The 20,700-nt window shown below is 46.8% G+C and overlaps 2 protein-coding genes across 2 annotated transcripts in view; one reads left to right on the top strand and one right to left on the bottom strand.

Moving 5' to 3' along the window:
• The window catches only part of LOC143768011 (uncharacterized), a 31,011-nt gene extending 26,763 nt beyond the window's left edge, over window positions 1-4,248 (bottom strand). Inside the window, exon 1 of the mRNA XM_077256633.1 lies at window positions 4,191-4,248. The gene's annotated coding sequence lies outside the window, so the exon portion shown is untranslated. The remainder of the gene's footprint in view (window positions 1-4,190) is intronic.
• LOC143768016 (uncharacterized) overlaps window positions 1-20,700 on the top strand; it is a 192,790-nt gene that overhangs the window by 153,557 nt on the left and 18,533 nt on the right. The gene's annotated exons all lie outside the window — the stretch shown is intronic.

Below are 20,700 nucleotides of genomic sequence, written 5' to 3'. Positions count from 1 at the left end.
AAGCATCAAGAATAAAAAGGCTAAAAACATCTACAAAAGCCAGCACAGTTCAGGAAGAACATTCTTTGGACAGATGAAACCAAGATCAACCTCTACCGGAATGATGGAAAGAGAAAAGTATGGCGAAGGCTTGGTACAGCTCATGATCCAAAGCATACCACATCATCTGTAAAACACGGCGGAGGCAGTGTGATGGCTGGGGCATGCATGGCTGCCAGTGGCACTGGGTCACTAGTGTTTATTGATGATGTGACACAGGACAGAAGCAGCCGAATGAATTCTGAGGTATTCCGAGACATACTGTGTGCTCAGATCCAGCCAAATGCAGCCAAACTGATTGGTCGTCGTTTCATCCTACAGATGGACAATGACCCAAAACATGAAGCCAAAGCAACTCAGGAGTTTATTAAAGCAAAGAAGTGGAATATTCTTGAATGGCCAAGTCAGTCACCTGATCTGAACCCAATTGAGCAGCATTTCACTTGTTAAAGACTAAACTTCAGACAGAAAGGCCCACAAACAAACAGCAACTGAAAACCACCGCAGTGAAGGCCTGGCAGAGCATCAAAAAGGAGGAAACACAGCGTCTGGTGATGTCCATGAGTTCAAGACTTCAGGCAGTCATTGACAACAAAGGGTTTTCAACCAAGTACTAGAAATGAACATTTTATTTAAAATTATTGAATCTGTCCAATTACTTTTGGTCCCTTTAAAAACAGGGTGGCACATGTTAAGGAGCTGAAACTCCTAAACCCTTCATCCAATTTTAATGTGGATACCCTCAAATGAAAGCTGAAAGTCAGAACTTCAACTGCATCTGAATTGTTTTGTTTAAAATTCATTGTGGTAATGTCTATAACCAAAATTAGAAAAATGTTGTCTCTGTCCAAATATATATGGACCTAACTGTATTTAGGCCACAGACAACAAGCAGTTTCTTCCTCGGAGTCGGCAGCTGAATACGTTCCTCATAGACTCATCTTCCATAACGCTAATTCTCGCCTCATTTACCGACACTGGAATCGGCCTTAGTAATACTGCAGGAGATATTCATTACACGTGACAGGAGAAATAACGACTTCATGATGAGGACGACGACATCATCTTCTACTGCGGCTCTAGAAACATATTTGCCCAGAGTCGGTCACTGACTCCATCACCACCGGCCTCTATATGAAGGTTTCCTGTCTTCCCCGCACTGTAATCTTCTATCACTTTAGATTCACACACAGAAGTTTGAGGCTTTTATACTTTTAGAAATAATAGTAAGAACAACAAGACAGGAGATATTTGAAGCCAATGTCTCCAAGTAACGTGCTTTTTTCTGGATATGATAGTTTTTTTTAGTAATTTCTCATAGACTTTCATATATTACTTGAAAACACCCAAATGTGAATTGATGTACTGTGGGAACATAATTCTCTGCATTGGATTCAAGAAAGGGGCACCATATGGCATCAACAATGGGGATAAGTGAGGATTTATTATCTAGTGGTAGCATATTGTTTGGGGCATCTTGTACTATCATAATGTATGGAGGATAATGATGCTGCGGGAACATAATACAGCGTGCAGGCCAAGAAAGGGCCCCGTACTGTGAGAGTAATATGTTTCTTGGTTCCCGTCTTTCATAGTTGGGTCGTTTGTATCTATCAGTGGAAAAGGAACAAAACCATTGTGATTCTTATAAGGAGACAACACAAACCCCCCAAAATATAACATTTTATAACAACCCCACAATCTGTGACTCTTCAGGGTAAATCGCTCTCTCACCATTGGATTAGAGCTGATACTATGGAGCTAAAGGGACTAAACAGACTTTCTGTCACCTCCATAAAGGGGCACGTTTCCGAGTTTGTCAGAACTGTCCGAGGATTATTAGAGGTGATAGTTTCCCCCCCAATTAGAAGGGACACCTGTGGATATTGGGGTCTTTACCTGCTATAGTTCTGGTGTGATTTACTTGGTAAAGAGCTGGAATCACTTTCTCTCAAAGGGTTAAATGACGTCTGTAACTTCAATGTCTTTCTATGAAGCTTCTTCTCTGAACTTTCTTCCTCTGTTCTCTGGCGTATTTCTATTACTCTCCGGAATCAGGAATGTATTAAGTCCTATAGAAACTGCTGAGAAAGAATCATTTCTAATTCTGTGTTTCCAGGATTCTTCTTGTGGGAATTGGCTGCGATATCCCCTGTGCAATATATTTCTAGTATTAATAAGTTATGATCCTGTCACTCTATGGACGTGCAGTGGTTGTTTGTTTCTTTCCCTTTGTTGTTGTTTCTTGTGTCATTTATTATCTTTATGTCACGTATGTATATTGGATCTGACATTCGGGATCTTCTTGTCATGTGACACTCACTATATAAGGATGTAGAAAAGCCGCGGAGACACCATCACGTGTTTCTCAACGCAAGCAATGAATAGCCAGGTCTTTCACCGGGAAGGAACAACCACGGGAAGGGCAGCATCCAATAAAGGAAAACCACCTATGCCAAAACATGGTATCCATCCACAGACAGCTGTTTCGGGGTATTTGCCCCTCATCAGTGTGGAGTAGGAAACTGGCTATTAGGAGCAGTGCCTAGTGAAAAGACTATAAGCATAAGGATGAATGACCTTGGGGAGATCAAAACATCCAACACCGCGGAGACACCATCACGTGTTTCTCAACGCAGTGATCCAGAACACTGCCCCCATCCCTTATGGGAAATATGCAAATGCATGTAGAAAAGCCGCGGAGACACCATCACGTGTTTCTCAACGCAAGCAATGAATAGCCAGTCTTTCACCGGGAAGGAACAACCACGGGAAGGGCAGCATCCAATAAAGGAAAACCACCTATGCCAAAACATGGTATCCATCCACAGACAGCTGTTTCGGGGTATTTGCCCCTCATCAGTGTGGAGTAGGAAACTGGCTATTAGGAGCAGTGCCTAGTGAAAAGACTATAAGCATAAGGATGAATGACCTCGGGGAGATCAAAACATCCAACACCGCGGAGACACCATCACGTGTTTCTCAACGCAGTGATCCAGAACACTGCCCCCATCCCTTATGGGAAATATGCAAATGCATGTAGAAAAGCCGCGGAGACACCATCACGTGTTTCTCAACGCAAGCAATGAATAGCCAGGTCTTTCACCGGGAAGGAACAACCACGTTCCTATGCAAAATCCATGTGGATGGATACCATGTTTTGGCATAGGTGGTTTTCCTTTATTGGATGCTGCCCTTCCCGTGGTTGTTCCTTCCCGGTGAAAGACCTGGCTATTCATTGCTTGCGTTGAGACTTTGAGCTTTTCTACATGCATTTGCACATTTCCCATAAGGGATGGGGGCAGTGTTTTGGATCACTGCGTTGAGAAACACGTGATGGTGTCTCCGCGGTGATGGATGTTTTGATCTCCCCGAGGTCATTCATCTTTATGTTTATAGTCTTTTCACCAGGCACTGCTCCTAATAGCCAGTTTCCTACTCCACACTGATGAGGGGCAAATACCCCGAAACAGCTGTTTATGGATGGATACCATGTTTTGGCATAGGTGGTTTTCCTTTATTGGATGCTGCCCTTCCCGTGGTTGTTCCTTCCCAGGGAAAGACCTGGCTATTCATTGCTTGCGTTGAGAAACACGCGATGGTGTCTCCGCGGCTTTTCTACATGCATTTGCATATTTCCCATAAGGGATGGGGGCAGTGTTTTGGATCACTGCGTTGAGAAACACGTGATGGTGTCTCCGCGGTGTTGGATGTTTTGATCTCCCTGAGGTAATTCATCCTTATGTTTATAATCACTATATAAGGAACACCCAAGGGATATGACACATGCTTAAAAAAGGCGTCCTACCCCAGAACGTGGTAACAGGTGCGTTTTCACACTTCTACTCCCTTTCCATGCTGTCTCCATGAAACTCTGCTTGTGCCGAAAGCTGATGAATCTTAAATCATGGTTCTGACAGGATCTTCTCTTGGATTGTTTAATAGGACTTACAGGAGAAACTGATCCAGAAAGCAGAAGATCCATCAAGTATTCACCACATATTCCTGCAATTTGCCTGAAGCGTTATTAATTGTATCCACTAGTGATGAGCGAGCACTAAAATGCTTGAGTGCTCATTAATCGAATCAAGCAGGTTGTACGTTCAGACTTGAGTACCAAGTATAATGGAAAACAATGAGAAGCATTTTACCAGAAGACCCTAACACGAGGGATGTGGGGGGCAGGAAAATCACCGAAATGGATGGAATCAGTGCTCAAGTGGAATGGTGAAGACGCCTGGACGCATATCAGACTCCAAGGTCACTGCTGGTTACTAAATAAATAAATAATTTAAAAAATTATGTGGTGTCCCTTCCATTTTTGTTAACTACACTACATAGCTGACATCAACCCTCAAACATATTACCCTGATTGCACATGCACCCCTATCGAGCCAGGCAAAATGGCAAAATTTAATGTGATGCACCAATTCTGGTGCTGCTGCAACATGGTATTTTTAGGCTGGAAAGGGGCTAATATTAATCGACCTTCCAAGCCTGATAATATCAGCCCCAGCTGTCTTCTTTACCTTGGCTGGTATTTAAAAATAGCAGGGACCCCTTGTCACTTTAATTATTTAATAGATTTAAAAAAAGTTAACCCCTTCCCAAAATGCACTGTATACAGGGCCGCCATAAGGGCATCGGGCCCAGGCCTGGATTGCTAATCTGCCTAGCCGGGTAGATGCCCGATTTGCAGGCGGCTCTGTAATACAAAATGGGCCGCCGGCCCTTTAAAATGCCTTAATAGAGGCCCTGTGTGCGCGTGCTCTGTCGCTTGCACTCGCTGACAAGGGTTGCGGCGGCCCTTGTTAGCACATGCACGCGCGGCTGCGGCCTCTGTCAGAGTGCGCACACAGGGCCTTCAGTACAAGTTTGAAAGGGCCGCCTCAGCGCGCGCAGGGCTCTTCTGTCTGACGCTGGCCAGTACCAGCGTCAGAGCATCTTTTTTGATTACAGCTGTACTCACCACCAATCCCAGCCAGGGATTCACTCCTCTGCATGCCCAACGATGGCACCCACCTCAGCATTACATCCTCACCCATCTCAGGGACCTGGGTGAGTTCCAATATGGAAACTTTGCTTTATGTACTGTATATACAGCACTCGCAGTATCAGCTATATAATGTATATAGACTGCATATACATTATATAGGTGATACTGCGACTGCTGTATATACATATTATATAGGCGATACTGTGACTGGTGTGTATAGTCGCAGTATCACCTATGTAACATATATACAGCAGTATCACATATATATTGTAGTTATAGCAGTCGCAGTATCCCCTATAACATGTATATAGATACACCAGTCTCTATATATGATATAAGTGATATTGTGACTGCTATAACTTCAATATATAGGAGATATTGCTGTATATATGTTACATAGGTGATACTGCAATAACATAGCCCTACATATAGCATCTTGTAGGGAAAAGAGGCTACATTGCAGAAACTATATTTTAAAACAAATACATTTTAATTTGTATTGTTAAAATTATGTAAAAATTCAAGCAGTTTGAACAAAAATGACAAATTACTAGTATGATGAATGCGTCCTGTTTGGAGTTAACATCATGGGCAACAATAGTGTGTATGATCGGGCAGCTGTCAAATTATCCCTAATCAGTTCCCACAATCCATCTCTTCTGACCCACTATTGTGGACTATAAATTTAGACACCTCCTAAGGAATGTACGCAAGCATCCCCGAAGATAAGCATCAAGCAAAAGGCAGTTATTCCATGGCAGTTCGTCAGGGCAGGAGTCAGGTAACCCACACTCTGCACTCCCTTTTATCCATGTGCTCTATTTTTATCCTTCTGTGTTCCCTTGCCATCCACATTCACAGCCCCATCCCCCCTCCATCACCACTCACCCACATCAGCCCCTCTATACTTCCCTCTCCCATATACAGCTCCCATGCACTTCTCACCCTCCTGAAAAACCTCAGCCCATCTTGCCCAAACACATTGCACAAAAAAATGCTTACAATTCCAATACCTTCTTGCTCTTTATCCTCCTACTCCTTCTGATTTTGGGGGATATCTCCCCCAACACTGATCCACCATCCCCCAACCTCAACCCCTATCCTACCTCGTATCAAAACCACACTAATCTTATTAATATTACTTGCACTCCTTTATATCCTTCTTTTAATTGTGCCCTCTGGAATCCACGCTCTGTATGTAACAAACTTCCTTTTCTGCACAACTACTTTCCGAACAACTCTCTGAATCAGTTGGACCTCACTGAAACCGGGATTTAGGCTTCCGACACTGTAATAATAATAATAATAATTTTATTTATATAGCGCCAACATATTTTGCAGCGCTTTGTCTCCCCTGCTGCCATTTCCCATGGTGGCTTACAATTCTCCCATTCCCCGAGACCCACAAACAGACCTGGTGGTGGAGTTGGCATACTCCTGTCCCCACAATGCACCTTCCAGGTCATCCCCCAGCTCCATTACTCTCATTCCCTTCTTTTGAGGTCCACACCATCAGGCTCTTACGTCCCCTCTCCCTCAGAGTAGCGGTCACATATCGGCCCCCAGGCTCACCCACCCAGTTCCTTGACCACTTCTCAGCCTGGCTGCCACACTTCATGTCCTCGAACTCCCAACCCTTATCCTGGGAGACTTCAACATCCCCATAAAAAGCCCACTTCTACATCTGCATCCCGGCTTCTATCACTAACCACTTCTCTCGGCCTCTCACAGCTCTCAACCTCTGAAACACACAAAGACAGTAACACCCTCGACCTGGTCTTCGCCCGGCTCTGCTCAATCTCCCAAATCTCCCACCTAGATAAGTCACCGCTTCCCCTCTCTGACTACAACATTCTCTTCTTCGCGCTCACAATACCTCGCCCACCCCAGCACACTCTTACCTACCACACATTCAGAAAGCTAAACGCCAATAACTCTCATACACTTTCAGACTCCTTACACTCATCACTGTCCCCAATCTCCTCTTATTCCTGTCCTGATCTGGCTGTACACCACTACAATGAAACTCTCGGAAGCACCCTGGACCAAGTAGCGCCCCTCACCCTCAGGACCTCGAAGCACAGAGTAAAACAGCCCTGGCTCACATCGCAAACTCGACTTCTCCAGCAATGCTCTAGAAGTGCTGAACGCTTATGGAGGAAAACTCGCACACTAGAAGACTTCATCCACTTCAATTTATGTTAAGAACCTATAACTCTTATCTTCACCTCGCCAAACAGAGCTACTACACCACCCTGATCTCCTCACTATCCAACAACCCCAAGAAATTTTTTGACACCTTTCACTCCCTCCTCAGGCCAAAAGCACAAGCCCCTATCACAAACATTTGTGCTGATGATCTGGCCTCCCACTTTATAGAAAAAATAGATAATATCCAACAGGAAATCTGCTCCCAGCCACTAAGTGCTTTGACTCCCATCCCTCCCGGCATTTCCCCGGCTCACTCTCCACATTTGATCCCATCACAGGCTCCTCTCTTCCTCTCGTCCGACTACACGCACGACCGACCCCACATTCCCTCACATCTCCTCCAGGTGCTCTCTCCATCACAACTCACCTAACTACAATCTTTAATCTCTCCCTCTCCTCAGGCATCTTACCATCCTCCTTCAAATACCCTATCATTACTCCACTATTAAAGAAACCCTCTCTCGATTCATCCTGCACAAATAACTACAGACCAGTCTCCAACCTCCCCTTCATCTCTAAACTCTTGGAGCGCCTGGTCTACTCCCACCTTACCTGTTACCTCTCCACTCACTCCCTCCTAGACCCTTCACAGTCCGGCTTCCGCCCCCTACATATGACAAAAACTGCACTCATCAAAGTGATCAATGACCTTCTGACAGCAAAGTGTAACGGTGACCATTTTCTGCTCATTCTTTTCGACCTCTCTGCAGTTTTTGATACTGTTGAACACCATCTCCTACACTCTAGGCTCCAGTCACTAGGCATTAAGAATACTGCCCTCTCCTGGTTTTCGTCCTAGCTTTCTGACCGCTCCTTCAGTTTTTTGTTCGTGGGCTCCACTTTGTCCCCTCTTCCTCTCACTATCAGGGTACCTCAGGGCTCAGTCCTTGGCCCCCTTCTCTTCTCCCTCTACACGGCCCCAATTGGACAGACCATCAGCAGATTTGGCTTTCAGTAACATCTTTATGCCGATGACACATAACTGTTTACATCATCCCCTGACCTTACTCCCGCTGTACTACAGAACGCCAGTGACTGTCTGTCCGCAGTCTCTGACATCATGTCCACCCTCTATCTCAAAACTCAACCTCTCCAAAACTGAACTTATTCTGCTCCGACTGTCTACTAACATCCCTAAATCTCTCCTTCACTTCCCATATACAATCTCTTGCCTGCTCCTGCCGCTTACACCTAAAGAACATCTCTAGAATCCGCCCTTTTCTCACCATGAAAACAAAAAATACCCTCACCGTTGCCCTGATCCACTCCCGCCTGGACTGCTGTAACGCTCTATTAATTGGCCTCCCCCTCACTCGACTTTCCCCTCTCCAGTCTATCCTTAATGCAGCAGCCAGGGTCATCTACTTGGCTAATCGGCATTCAGATGCAGCCGCTCTTCGCCAGTCATTACACTGGCTGACCATTCATTATAGGATCCAATTCAAAGTGCTTGTTCTCACCCACAAAGCTCTTCACAGTGCAGCACCCCCTTACATCTCCTCCCTTATTTCTCTCTATCGGCCGAACCGACCGCTGCGCCCTGCAAATGACTTTCGACTAACCTCTGCACTAATCCATACCTCCCACTCCCTTCTCCAAGACTTCTCCCGTGCTGCGCCAATCCTCTGGAATGCTCTACCCCAAGAAATTAGGACCATCCACAATTTGCATAGTTTAAGGCGTGCCCTCAAAACATATTTGTTCACAGCGGCCTATCACGTTCCCTAATCAAAGTCACTTTATGTGTAAGGGCGCCTGTGTAGCCCATTCACTATCTACATCTATCCCCCTCAAGATGGCTGGACCATCATTGTAAATACATCATTGTAAACAAGCTCCTGTGCTTTGTATCTCCCCCACCTCATTGTAGATTGTAAGCCCTCACGAGCAGGGTCGTCTTATTTTGCTTTAATTATTGTATGGTTAACGTTGTTACTTATGACTTGTGTTTGAAACTGTTAAACTGTAAAGAGCTGCAGAATACATTGGTGCTATATAAATAAAGATTATTATTTATTATTATCACCTGCTCAATACAATACCAACAGTGAAACATGGTGGTGGCAGCATCATGCCGTGGGGGTGTTTTTCAGCTGCAGGGACAGGACGACTGGTGGCAATTGAAGGAAACATGAATGTGGCCAAGTGCAGAGATGTCCTGGATGAAAACCTCTTCCAGAATGCAGTGGACCTTAGACTTGGCCGAAGGTTCACCTTCCAACAAGACAATGACCCTAAGTACACAGCTAAAATAACAAAGGAGTGGCTTCAGAACAACTCTGTGACCATTCTTGACTGGCCCAACCAGAGCCCTGACCTAAACCCAACTGAGCATCTCTGGAGAGACCTGAAAATGGCTGTCCACCAACACTCACCATCCAACCTGACGGAACTGGAGAGGATCTGCAGGGAAGAATGGCAGAGGATCCCCAAATCCAGGTGTGAAAAACTTGTTGCATCATTCCCAAGAAGATTCATGGCTGTACTAGCTTAAAAGGGTGCTTCTACTCAATACTGAGCAAAGGGGCTGAATACTTATGACCATGTGATATTTCATTTTTCTTTTTTAATAAATTTTCAAAAATGTCTACATTTCTGTTTTTTATCAGTCAAGATGGGGTGCAGAGTGTACATTATTAATGAGAAAAAAATGAATGTTTTTAAATTTACGAAATGGCGGCAATGAAACAAAGAGTGAAAAATTTAATGGGGTTTGAATACTTTCCGTACCCACTGTAATAGCGATCGAGTGGGCTACCTTTATGGATGAGACACTCCTGCCTATCCAACTATTATATGGTAAATATCTCATAGATCCTGGGTTAATTAGTATCTGCACCATGAAAGAGGCTAAGTAAGTATTTCTTAATTAGCCGTGAGGCTGTCGGTGGGGTGGATGGTACCATATTGTGCATGTACCGGGCAGTAGTGTGGGAATGTTAGAAAGTGGGGGAAGGCAGTATTGTGAGAACATTACACTGTGTGTGAGGGGGATACCAGTCCTGGGGAAACATTATCCTCTGTGTATGGGAACCCGCTATTGTGGGAACATTTTACTATGTAGGGGGATGGCGGTACTGTGGGAACATTATACTGTGTGTGGTGGGATGATGGTACTATGGAAACATCATACTGTGTGGAGAGAATGGCGGGACTGAGATTATACTGTGTGTGGTGGGATGGTGGTACTATGAGATTATACTATGTATGGGGGGTATGGCGGAACTGTGGAAATATCTTTTGTGTGAGACATGCCAGTACTGTGGAAACTTTATACTGTGTGAGGGGCATAATATATACTGCATAAGGGGTGTAAAAAGGTGTGTCATAAGAAGAACAATTCCTCAGGGCTGTGCGGCATTTGTACAAAAAGACTGCCATCTGTCGTCAGGAAGAGACCCTGCAGAATCAATGGGAAGAGGGAGAGTTTCAGGAAGAAAGAGACTAGAAGGTACACAAGGTCAGGTGACCTTGATGATGTAGTTTCCTGTTACTATGAAGGCCATAGCCTCAAAGTCAGAACAGATTTGACGCCAAACAAAACAATGGGGTGCCAGGGAAGAATTTGAGGTACCAGGCCACGGTAAAGTGCCCGAGGCAGCTGGTTGTGGCGGCAGAACCCAGGCAGCACCAGACGAGTGCCAGAGTCCATTCTATGCCAGCAAAGGCCCGAGAACCAGACCTGCGCTGGTCAAGACCCGGAGTCCATAATATGCCTACCACAAACAACACTAAATCGTTGTGTATACTATATATACTATATCTAGTATTGTATATTTCACCTCGTAATCACCCTGTTTTGCATTATTCACTGTTGCCGTAGTGACCACAATTCCCATTATCAGGACATAAATATATTGGTTACTTCCGCCTTGTGTTTGTCGGTGTGTTGTATCCGGTCACCTGATTATAGGGGCATAATGGGGGCATTATACTGTGTGGGGGCATCTTATATACTGCATAAGGGGCATATTGGGGGCGTTACACTGTGTGGGGGCATCATATATACTGCATAAGGGGCATATTGGGGGCGTTACACTGTGTGGGGGCCAGGAAAGGGGCCCTGTACTGTGAGAGCTCTACGTTTCCTCACTTCCTGTCCTCCATAGTTGGGCCGTATGTATCTATTACAGGAAACAGAACAAAAACACAATGATTCTTATAAAGTGGCAACAAAAACACCAAAGAGTCTCAGTGCAGAAGGGGTTAATGTCCCCGGCGCTCAGTAATGGGGAATCTCCACCGACCTCCACCCGCAGAGCCGCACTCCACATATATGGCTGCTCTGTGCGCACAGGACCTGTGATGAGGTCACAGGAGGGGAGGAGTCAGGGGTCACATGATCAGGGGCCTCAGGGAATGAGGAGAATGCAGAGCGCCGATGAAGATTAGATAACACATTTTATTTTTAATAATCCATATAAAAGTTAAAAATGTTGTACCACAAAAATGCAGAGAGACCACCCAAAACACCCCAAAAAGGGACCCCCATGGTCCAGTGTGTGTCAAAATAACTAATGGTCTATACCAGATGAGCCAGCTCAGCAAAGTATCATGGCCACAGACTTCCTAAAAAGTTAAGGCTACTTTCACACTAGCGTTTTTTTCAATACGTCGCAATGCGTCGTTTTGGCAAAAAAAAACGCATCCTGCAAAAGTGCTTGCAGGATGCGTTTTTTTCCCATTGACTAACATTAGCGACGCATTTGCGACGCATTGACACACGTCGCAACCGCCGTGTTGTGGCGGTCCGCCGGGAGCAAAAAACGTTACATGTAACGTTTTTTGCTGCCGGCGGTCCGCTTTTTCTGATCGCGCATGCGCGTCCGGAACTCCGCCCCCACCTCCCCGCACCTCACAATGGGGCAGCGGATGCGCTGGAAAAATGCATCCGCTGCCCCCGTTGTGCGGCGCAGAGAACGCTAGCGTCGGCAACCTCGGCCTGACGCACTGCGACGGGCCGAGCCCGACGCTAGTGTGAAAGTAGCCTTAGTGTCACTAAATATCATAGCAAGTGCAAGAAGTCTGCTGTGAATGAGCAAGGCTTACCGGTAATGGGCGTGATGGAGGGACAGCCGGATGATGGACCCCTACGTGCGTTACGTGACAGCACAGTGCCGCTTTCTCAAGGGGATCAGTGAATCATATCTGCAGTGAAGACCCTACATGGAAACTTCTCAGTTAGTGACATTTCCGCCATTATTTCTTCTCACTGCTGGCACAATTACCTCACGCCGCCTTTTCTACACAGTGTTATGTGTGGAATGTAACGTGTGATTTCTCTGCTTGGAGACAAATAGACCCCACACATGAGGGAATTATCACCAGTTATCGGACGTCTATATGGCGGCATATGATTGTGCTATCGACTCCATACCAGGAGCTAAAATGCCGAAATCTCATTTATTTAACACCTTATAGAGTCCGGCTTAAGGCTGAGTCACACATAACGATATCGTTGCAACGTCACGCTTTTTGGTGACGTAGCAACGATCCCGCTAACGATCTCGTTATGTGTGACAGCGACCAACGATCAGGCCCCTGCTGGGAGATCGTTGGTCGATGGGAATGATCAGGACTTTTTTTTGGTCGCTGATCACCAGCGATGTGTTCACTTGTAACCAGGGTAAATATCGGGTTACTAAGCGCAGGGCCGCGCTTAGTAACTGGATATTTACCCTGGTTACCATTGTAAAAGTTAAAAAAAACAAAAACAGTAAATACTCACATTCCGATGTCTGTCACGTCCCCCGGCGTCCACAGGGTTAAAACTGCTTTCGGCAGGAGCGCTGCTAATATGCACGCGCTGCTGCCGAGAGCTTCCCTGCACTGAATGTGTCAGCGCCGGTCGTAAAGCAGAGCACAGCGGTGACGTCACCGCTGTTACTGCCGGCACTGAGACATTCAGTGCAGGGAAGCTCTCGGCAGCAGCGCGTGCATTAGCAGCGCTCCTGCCGAAAGCAGTTTTAACCCTGTGGACGCCGGGGGACGTGACAGACGTCAGAATGTGAGTATGTAGTGGTTTTTTTTTTACTTTTACAATGGTAACCAGGGTAAATATCGGGTTACTGAGCGCGGCCCTGCACTTAGTAACCCGATGTTTACCCTGGTTACCCGGGTGCTGCAGGGGGACTTCGGCATCGTTGAAGACAGTTTCATCGATGCCGAAGTCGTTCCCCTGATTGTTGGTCGCTGGAGAGAGCTGTCTGTGTAACAGCTCCCCAGCGACCACACAACGACTTACCAACGATCACGGCCAGGTCGTATCGCTGGTCGTGATCGTTGGTAAGTCGTTTAGTGTAACGGTACCTTAAGGGTCATATACGACCATCCACCTCTCCAGTCACCGTGGGAGGCTGTTTTTTAAAAGGATGGAGGGCTGCGTCCATGCTTGGATTTTAAAGAGATTAATAAAATCACAGTGCTCAATCCCTGTCCTTCACCCCTTATACCTGACCTGTTTAGCCAATTACCTGGAGATAAATGATTTTATAAACTCAACATGAGAGGGGCATATCACCTTATACGAATACGCCATGGTGCCGAATGGAAGACCGCATTCAATACACCTGAGGGGCAGATTGAAAATTTGGTGATGCCATTCAGATTAAGCAATGCTCCATCAGTCTTTGAAAATGTCATAAATTTTATGTTTTTCTCACTGGTGAGTAGATTTGTGGTAGTTTACCTGGATGTTATATTGAGTTACTCATGTACTCTGAGCATGGTGAGCATGTCAGACAGCTGGAGTGGGAAAACATTACCCAGCAATCCTCCTTTGACATTTCAAATAGAGCTCCATTATTAAAAATGTCCTAGCACCAAGAAAGATAAAAAAGAAGATGGAAGATTCGCTAAAAGTGGCGTGTCTTCCAAATAAAATGATTACATGTGATATGAAAAATTGTCTATGTTGTCATGCGATCTGCCATGGTCTTAATTCTACAGGTGAAATTTTCCCTATCAAAGTCCCATGTCATGTTCCACCAGTTACGTTATATATGTGATTATATGCTAATGTCAGAATTTACATGTGGGAAGGACGACCCAACCCCTCCACAAAAGGCAGAACTCACACCTTTACAATATTTAATAGGGTTTTCTTAAACATGGAATTTCACGCCACTGCACCAACAAACACAATAAAGATTACTAACAGCGGAAAATATTCCCCATAGAGGAGATTCCCCCACAGGATCAGAATCGCACTGGACAACTAAATCGGAAAGAAATCTTTTGGATTTATAAACTAAACACCTTACTCCACATGGACTCAGTGAAATCACAGATGTAGTTTTGTCACCGCCTATTTTACTTCATAAATTTTATTCTTTATTATATGCAAATTGCCTCTTCTGAGAAAAAGAGGACTTAACTCTATAGCGCCACCTGTTGGAAGTAGCAATCCTACAAGTCACAATTCTTTATTATAACATTTTATTGTCATATTCATCATATATCTTATTGGTTTATTCATTGGGGATCTTAATTATTTTAATATTTTTAACATACTTCTAATGCATTCATAAATTTGTCATATTTTTTTATTACTCTTACTAGATGGCAGCCCGATTCTAAAGAATCGGGAGTCTAGAATCCATATATACTTTATTTATTCAAATGTAAGAATAATACAATTAATAAATAATAGTAAGAAAGAACAAAAAATGGCTGCACTCACCAGCTCTTGACAATTCTTGACAGTACGGCACATTTCTGATTGGTCGCTCGCGGCAGGCGGCAACCAATCAGAAAAGTGCCGCGCACCACGAAGGCATATATCTTTGTCCACCCTGAGCGGGTGTAGGACGCTGGTGACGTCACTTATCTCCGGACATTATCTCAGGACAAAGCCACGGAAGTTGGCACAAATTGCCGGAAGTAGTATTCTAGGCAATTATATATTAGATTTTAATGTTATCAGTGTTTACCTTTGAACGTTTATATTGTATTGTCCTGTCACCAGCCATGTGTACGATTATCGGCCGAAAGCCTCTCTGGAACCAATAATCACCCCATGTAAAGGTATCTTTATAAGTTAAAGATTCAGAATACTATGACTTTTATCATATCCTGAACAGTCAAGTTTTTTATGAACCGTTAAGGTTTTCTGGTTGAAGTAAAAAAAAACTCTGAGTGTTTACAGTTTGAAACCATAAAATGTTGAAAAATTATGTCATTCTTGAGTATATCACTCAATGGTGCTCATAAACGTGTCAAATTTGATCTATAATATACTTTAATATACGTTACTTTAATCTTTAATATACTTAAGAACAGGGCCCCAGACATCACACAGGGGGTCTGAAACACCGCACAGTGGTCCAAAATATCGCTGTGCTCTGCCTGGGGCCCCATATGCTGCCTGGGGCCCCTGTGCTCTGCCTGGGGCCCCTGTGCTCTGCCTGGGGCCCCATGTTCTGCCTGGGGCCCCTGTGCTCTGCCTGGGGCCACTGTGCTCTGCCTGGGGCCCCTGTGCTCTGCCTGGGGCCCCATATGCTGCCTGGGGCCCCTGTGCTCTGCCTGGGGCCCCATAGGCTGCCTGGGGCCCCTGTGCTCTACCTGGGACCACTGTGCTCTGCCTGGGGCCCCATATGCTGCCTGGGGCCCCTGTGCTCTGCCTGGGGCCCCATGTTCTGCCTGGGGCCACTGTGCTCTGCCTGGGGCCCCATAGGCTGCCTGGGGCCCCTGTGCTCTGCCTGGGACCACTGTGCTCTGCCTGGGGCCCCATATGCTGCCTGGGGCCCCTGTGCTCTGCCTGGGGCCCCTGTGCTCTGCCTGGGGCCCCATGTTCTGCCTGGGGCCACTGTGCTCTGCCTGGGGCCCCATAGGCTGCCTGGGGCCCCTGTGCTCTGCCTGGGACCACTGTGCTCTGCCTGGGGCCCCATATGCTGCCTGGGGCCCCTGTGCTCTGCCTGGGGCCACTGTGCTCTGCCTGGGGCCCCATATGCTGCCTGGGGCCCCTGTGCTCTGCCTGAGGCCCCTGTGCTCTGCCTGGGGCCCCATGTTCTGCCTGGGGCCCCTGTGCTCTGCCTGGGGCCACTGTGCTCTGCCTGGGGCCCCATAAGTTGCCTGGGGCCCCTGTGCTCTGCCTGGGACCACTGTGCTCTGCCTGGGGCCCCATATGCTGCCTGGGGCCCCTGTGCTCTGCCTGGGGCCACTGTGCTCTGCCTGGGGCCCCATATGCTGCCTGGGGCCACTGTGCTCTGCCTGGGGCCCCATATGCTGCCTGGGGCCCCTGTGCTCTGCCTGGGGCCCCATATGCTGCCTGGGGCCCCCGTGCCCTGCCTGGGGCCCCTGTGCTCTGCCTGGGGCCCCATGTTCTGCCTGGGGCCCCTGTGCTCTGCCTGGGGCCACTGTGCTCTGCCTGGGGCCCCATATGCTGCCTGGGGCCCCTGTGCTCTGCCTGGGGCCCCATATGCTGCCTGGGGCCCCTGTGCTCTGCCTGGGGCCCCTGTGCTCTGCCTGGGGCCCTATGTTCTGCCTGGGGCCCCTGTGCTCTGCCTGGGGCCACTGTGCTCTGCCTGGGGCCCCATATGCTGCCTGGGGCCCCTGTGCTCTGCCTGGGGCCCCATATGCTGCCTGGGGCCCCTGTGCTCTGCCTGGGGCCACTGTGCTCTGCCTGGGGCCCCATAGGCTGCCTGGGGCCCCTGTGCTCTGCCTGGGACCACTGTGCTCTGCCTGGGGCCCCATATGCTGCCTGGGGCCCCTGTGCTCTGCCTGGGGCCCCTGTGCTCTGCCTGGGGCCCCATGTTCTGCCTGGGGCCCCTGTGCTCTGCCTGGGGCCACTGTGCTCTGCCTGGGGCCCCATATGCTGCCTGGGGCCCTTGTGCTCTGCCTGGGGCCCCATATGCTGCCTGGGGCCCCTGTGCTCTGCCTGGGGCCACTGTGCTCTGCCTGGGGCCCCATAGGCTGCCTGGGGCCCCTGTGCTCTGCCTGGGACCACTGTGCTCTGCCTGGGGCGCCATATGCTGCCTGGGGCCCCTGTGCTCTGCCTGGGGCCACTGTGCTCTGCCTGGGGCCCCATATGCTGCCTGGGGCCCCTGTGCTCTGCCTGGGTGTAGGACACTGGTGACGTCACTTATCTCCGGACATTAGCTCCGGACATTAGCTCCGGACATTAGCTCCGGACATTAGCTCCGGACAAAGCCACGGAAGTTGGCACAAATTGCAGGAAGTAGTATTCTAGGCAATTATATATTAGATTTATAATACAGTTTTAATACATTTGTACTATAATAACACAGTTTGTTAATAAGAGATTGGGTAATTATTCTTTTCATATCCCATTACATACTATATTATATACTACACAGCTGCCACCAATTCCTGTGTCTGTAGTTTGTTCCAATGGATCCTCCGTTCTGTAGCCTGAGTGATCAGCCGACACTCTTTATATGCATTATTCATCTCATCTACGACACCTCCTCATTGTCCCTCACTCCCATTCACTACACATTCTAACAGCTTCCACCATAGTAGCTGACCCTGATAAATGCTCACTAGGTTTATGTCTCCTGTTACCAGAACAGCCGTGATCAGGAACCAACACGTGCTCTTCGAGTAGACAGCCGTCACATACAGGATTCAGTCACATTCTTGTTTTGTCAGCACTCCCATTTCTCACTATGTAACACCCCAGGATGACATTCATTCTTATTACTTATTAACCATTGGGTTACGTGTTTGTCTTCTGGTTCTATGGATTCTTTTCCAATAATCCTACTTTTTCAGTCCGATGCTGATCCATCAAGTTCACTAGTGGCGCACAGCTTTACACCACTATACCTGTGACTTCAGAAACTTACAGAACACCAGGTCACATCTCATATAGGAAACTACTGACACAACTAAATCACACCATTTATAAATGATTTATATAATGGCCAGGACTTTGTCATTTATTTCACATACCGTATTTTTCATACGATGCGCACTTTTTTTTCCCAAAATTTTTTTCTGGGGAAATGGGGGTGCATCTTATTATCTGGATCTACTTACCCAGAGTGTGGCAGCAGCAGGAGTCAGGTGATTCTGCCAGCTTTGGGCTGGGAAGAGGGGGTGTTCAGTGGTCCAATGCTGCCGGGCGATGGTCTGACTCTCATCCTAAGCTGGTGCTGCAGGTTCGGTGGTGCCCAGTGCTGCAGGGGCTCCACCGACATTTTGTGAAAGCCCTGTGCCCCCACATTTCCATTGCTGCAATGTGGCGGCCTCCAGGAAAATGGCCAATGAGATCTCATTCAGCATATGCACCGCTTCTGGCAGTCATTTTCCCAGTGGCCACTGCATTCAGCAATGGCTGTGCAGGGGCTCCGTGCTTTCACAAAATGTGGGTTGAGCCCTCGAACCACCAAGCACCGCTGAACCTGCTGCACCAGAATGAGATGAGAGTCAGATCATCCTTGGACCACCGAATGCCTCCTGTGACCCTGCTCCATCAGCGCTGCCAATTTCCCCCCCTCTGTAAGCTGAATTCAGACTGTAAGACGGCCGCCCATTTGACGCATTAATTTTTTCTCTATTTTCCTTCTGAAAAATTGGGATGCGTCTTACGGTCCGAAAAATATGGTACATTTGTATTTATTCATTTAGGTGACCTCACTTAACTCATAGGTACTTTTTAATATAATGTATGCGTGTTTTTTCATGATCCATAATTTATCTTTGTTTGACAGACTTTCCCATGAACTGTGACATATTGTGCTTTGTTGGTTTTTTTTTTCCAAAAAGACTGCTTATAAAACGTTCCAAGCTTGACATATTTATCCATTATCAGGTTTTGTCCTGAGGAAGAGGTCCTGCGTGACTTTGAAACATGTGTACTTTGAAAACCTATTTAAATAAATGTTTTTAATGAAAATCTCCATATCCGTTACTCTTCACCAAGCAGCACAGGTACAGACACTTTATACTTGGATCAACTATTCTGCTTGGTCTGGACCCGTGTCCTGCAGCAGCTGATTTATGTGTTGAACATGTTGCAAAGACGCAACTGCGTCGGGTGAGCATAATACTCAACTATTTTCATCTTGTCGTTGTTTAAGACCCTATCTTGCGCTTCTTTACTCTCCAGTATTTCGGCTACAAGAAATCTCTGTAACGCTTTGAGGTTACTAGGTAAAACCAATCAAGGACTGCTTGGACGTTAACAGGGTCCATCTGAAACCCCAATGCAGAAGCCAAATGTCCTGAGAACTGGACCTGCTGTACCTCAAATTGCCATTTCTCCAGTTTAGAAAAATAAATAGTTGTTAAGTAGAACCTGGAGAACCTGTCTGACATGCTCACGATGCTCCTCCAGAGCACGCAAGTAACTCAATATATCATCCAGGAAACTACCACAAATCTACCAATCAGTGAGAAAAAAATGTAATTAATGACATTTTCAAAGACTGCTGAAGCATTGATGAACCCGAATGGCAGCATCATTCATCTCCATGGCATATACTGTATGTATAAGGCTTTATGCCCCTCTCACTTTGAGTTTGAAAAATCATTTAAATCCAGATAATTGGCTAAACAGCTCAGGTATAAGGGGTGAAGCATAGGGATTGTGCACCGTGATTTTATCACTCTCTCTAAAACCCAATCATGGACGCAGTCCTCCATCTTTTTAACAAAAAAACATCACGGTGACTGGAGAGGTGGATGGTCGTATATAAACCTTAGCCGGACTCTAGAAGGGGTTAAATAAACAAGATTTCGGCATTTTAGCTCCTGGTGTGGAGTTGATAGCACAATCATATGCCGCCATATACTAGACGTCCGGTATCTGGTGATAATTCCCTCACGTGTGGGGTCTATTTGTCTCCAGAGAAATCACACGTTACATTCCACACATAACACTGTGCAGAAAAGGCGGCGTGAGGTAATTGTGCCAGTAGTGAGGGGGAATAATGGCGGGAATGTCATTGACTGAGGAGAAGTCTCCATGGAGGGTCTTCACTTCGGATATCATTCCTTGAGGCCCCTGATCACGTGACCTCTGACTCTTCCCTCCTGTGACCTCATCACAGGTCCTGTGCACAGAACAGCCATATATGTGGAGTGCGGCTCTGCGGGTGGAGGTAGGTGCTGGAGATTTCCCATTAGATACATACGACCCAACTATGGAAGACAGGAAAGGAGGAAACAGATTGTTCTCCTAGTACAGGGCCCCTTTCTTGGCCCCACACAGTGTAATGCCCCCTTTATGCCCCTGTAAGCAGGGTTCTGCCCCACACCCAGCTGCCTCGGGCACTTTACCATGAGCTGGTACCACACATTCTTTCCCAACACCCCGTTCCTTTGCTTAGTGCCACATCTGTTCTGGCTTTGAGGCTATGGCCTTTATAGTAACAGTAGACTGCATCATCAAGGTCACCTGATCTGGTGTACCATCTAGAATAGGGTGGGGAACCTTTTTCCAGCCAGAGGCCATTTGGAAATTTCAACCATCGGTAAACCAGGGGAAG

The sequence above is a fragment of the Ranitomeya variabilis genome, chromosome 4 (genome assembly GCF_051348905.1).
Source record: "Ranitomeya variabilis isolate aRanVar5 chromosome 4, aRanVar5.hap1, whole genome shotgun sequence".
In the NCBI taxonomy this organism is placed as follows: Eukaryota; Metazoa; Chordata; class Amphibia; order Anura; family Dendrobatidae; genus Ranitomeya; species Ranitomeya variabilis.
Note: the sequence above shows the minus strand (reverse complement) of the source record. Positions and strands in the feature narration are given on the sequence as shown.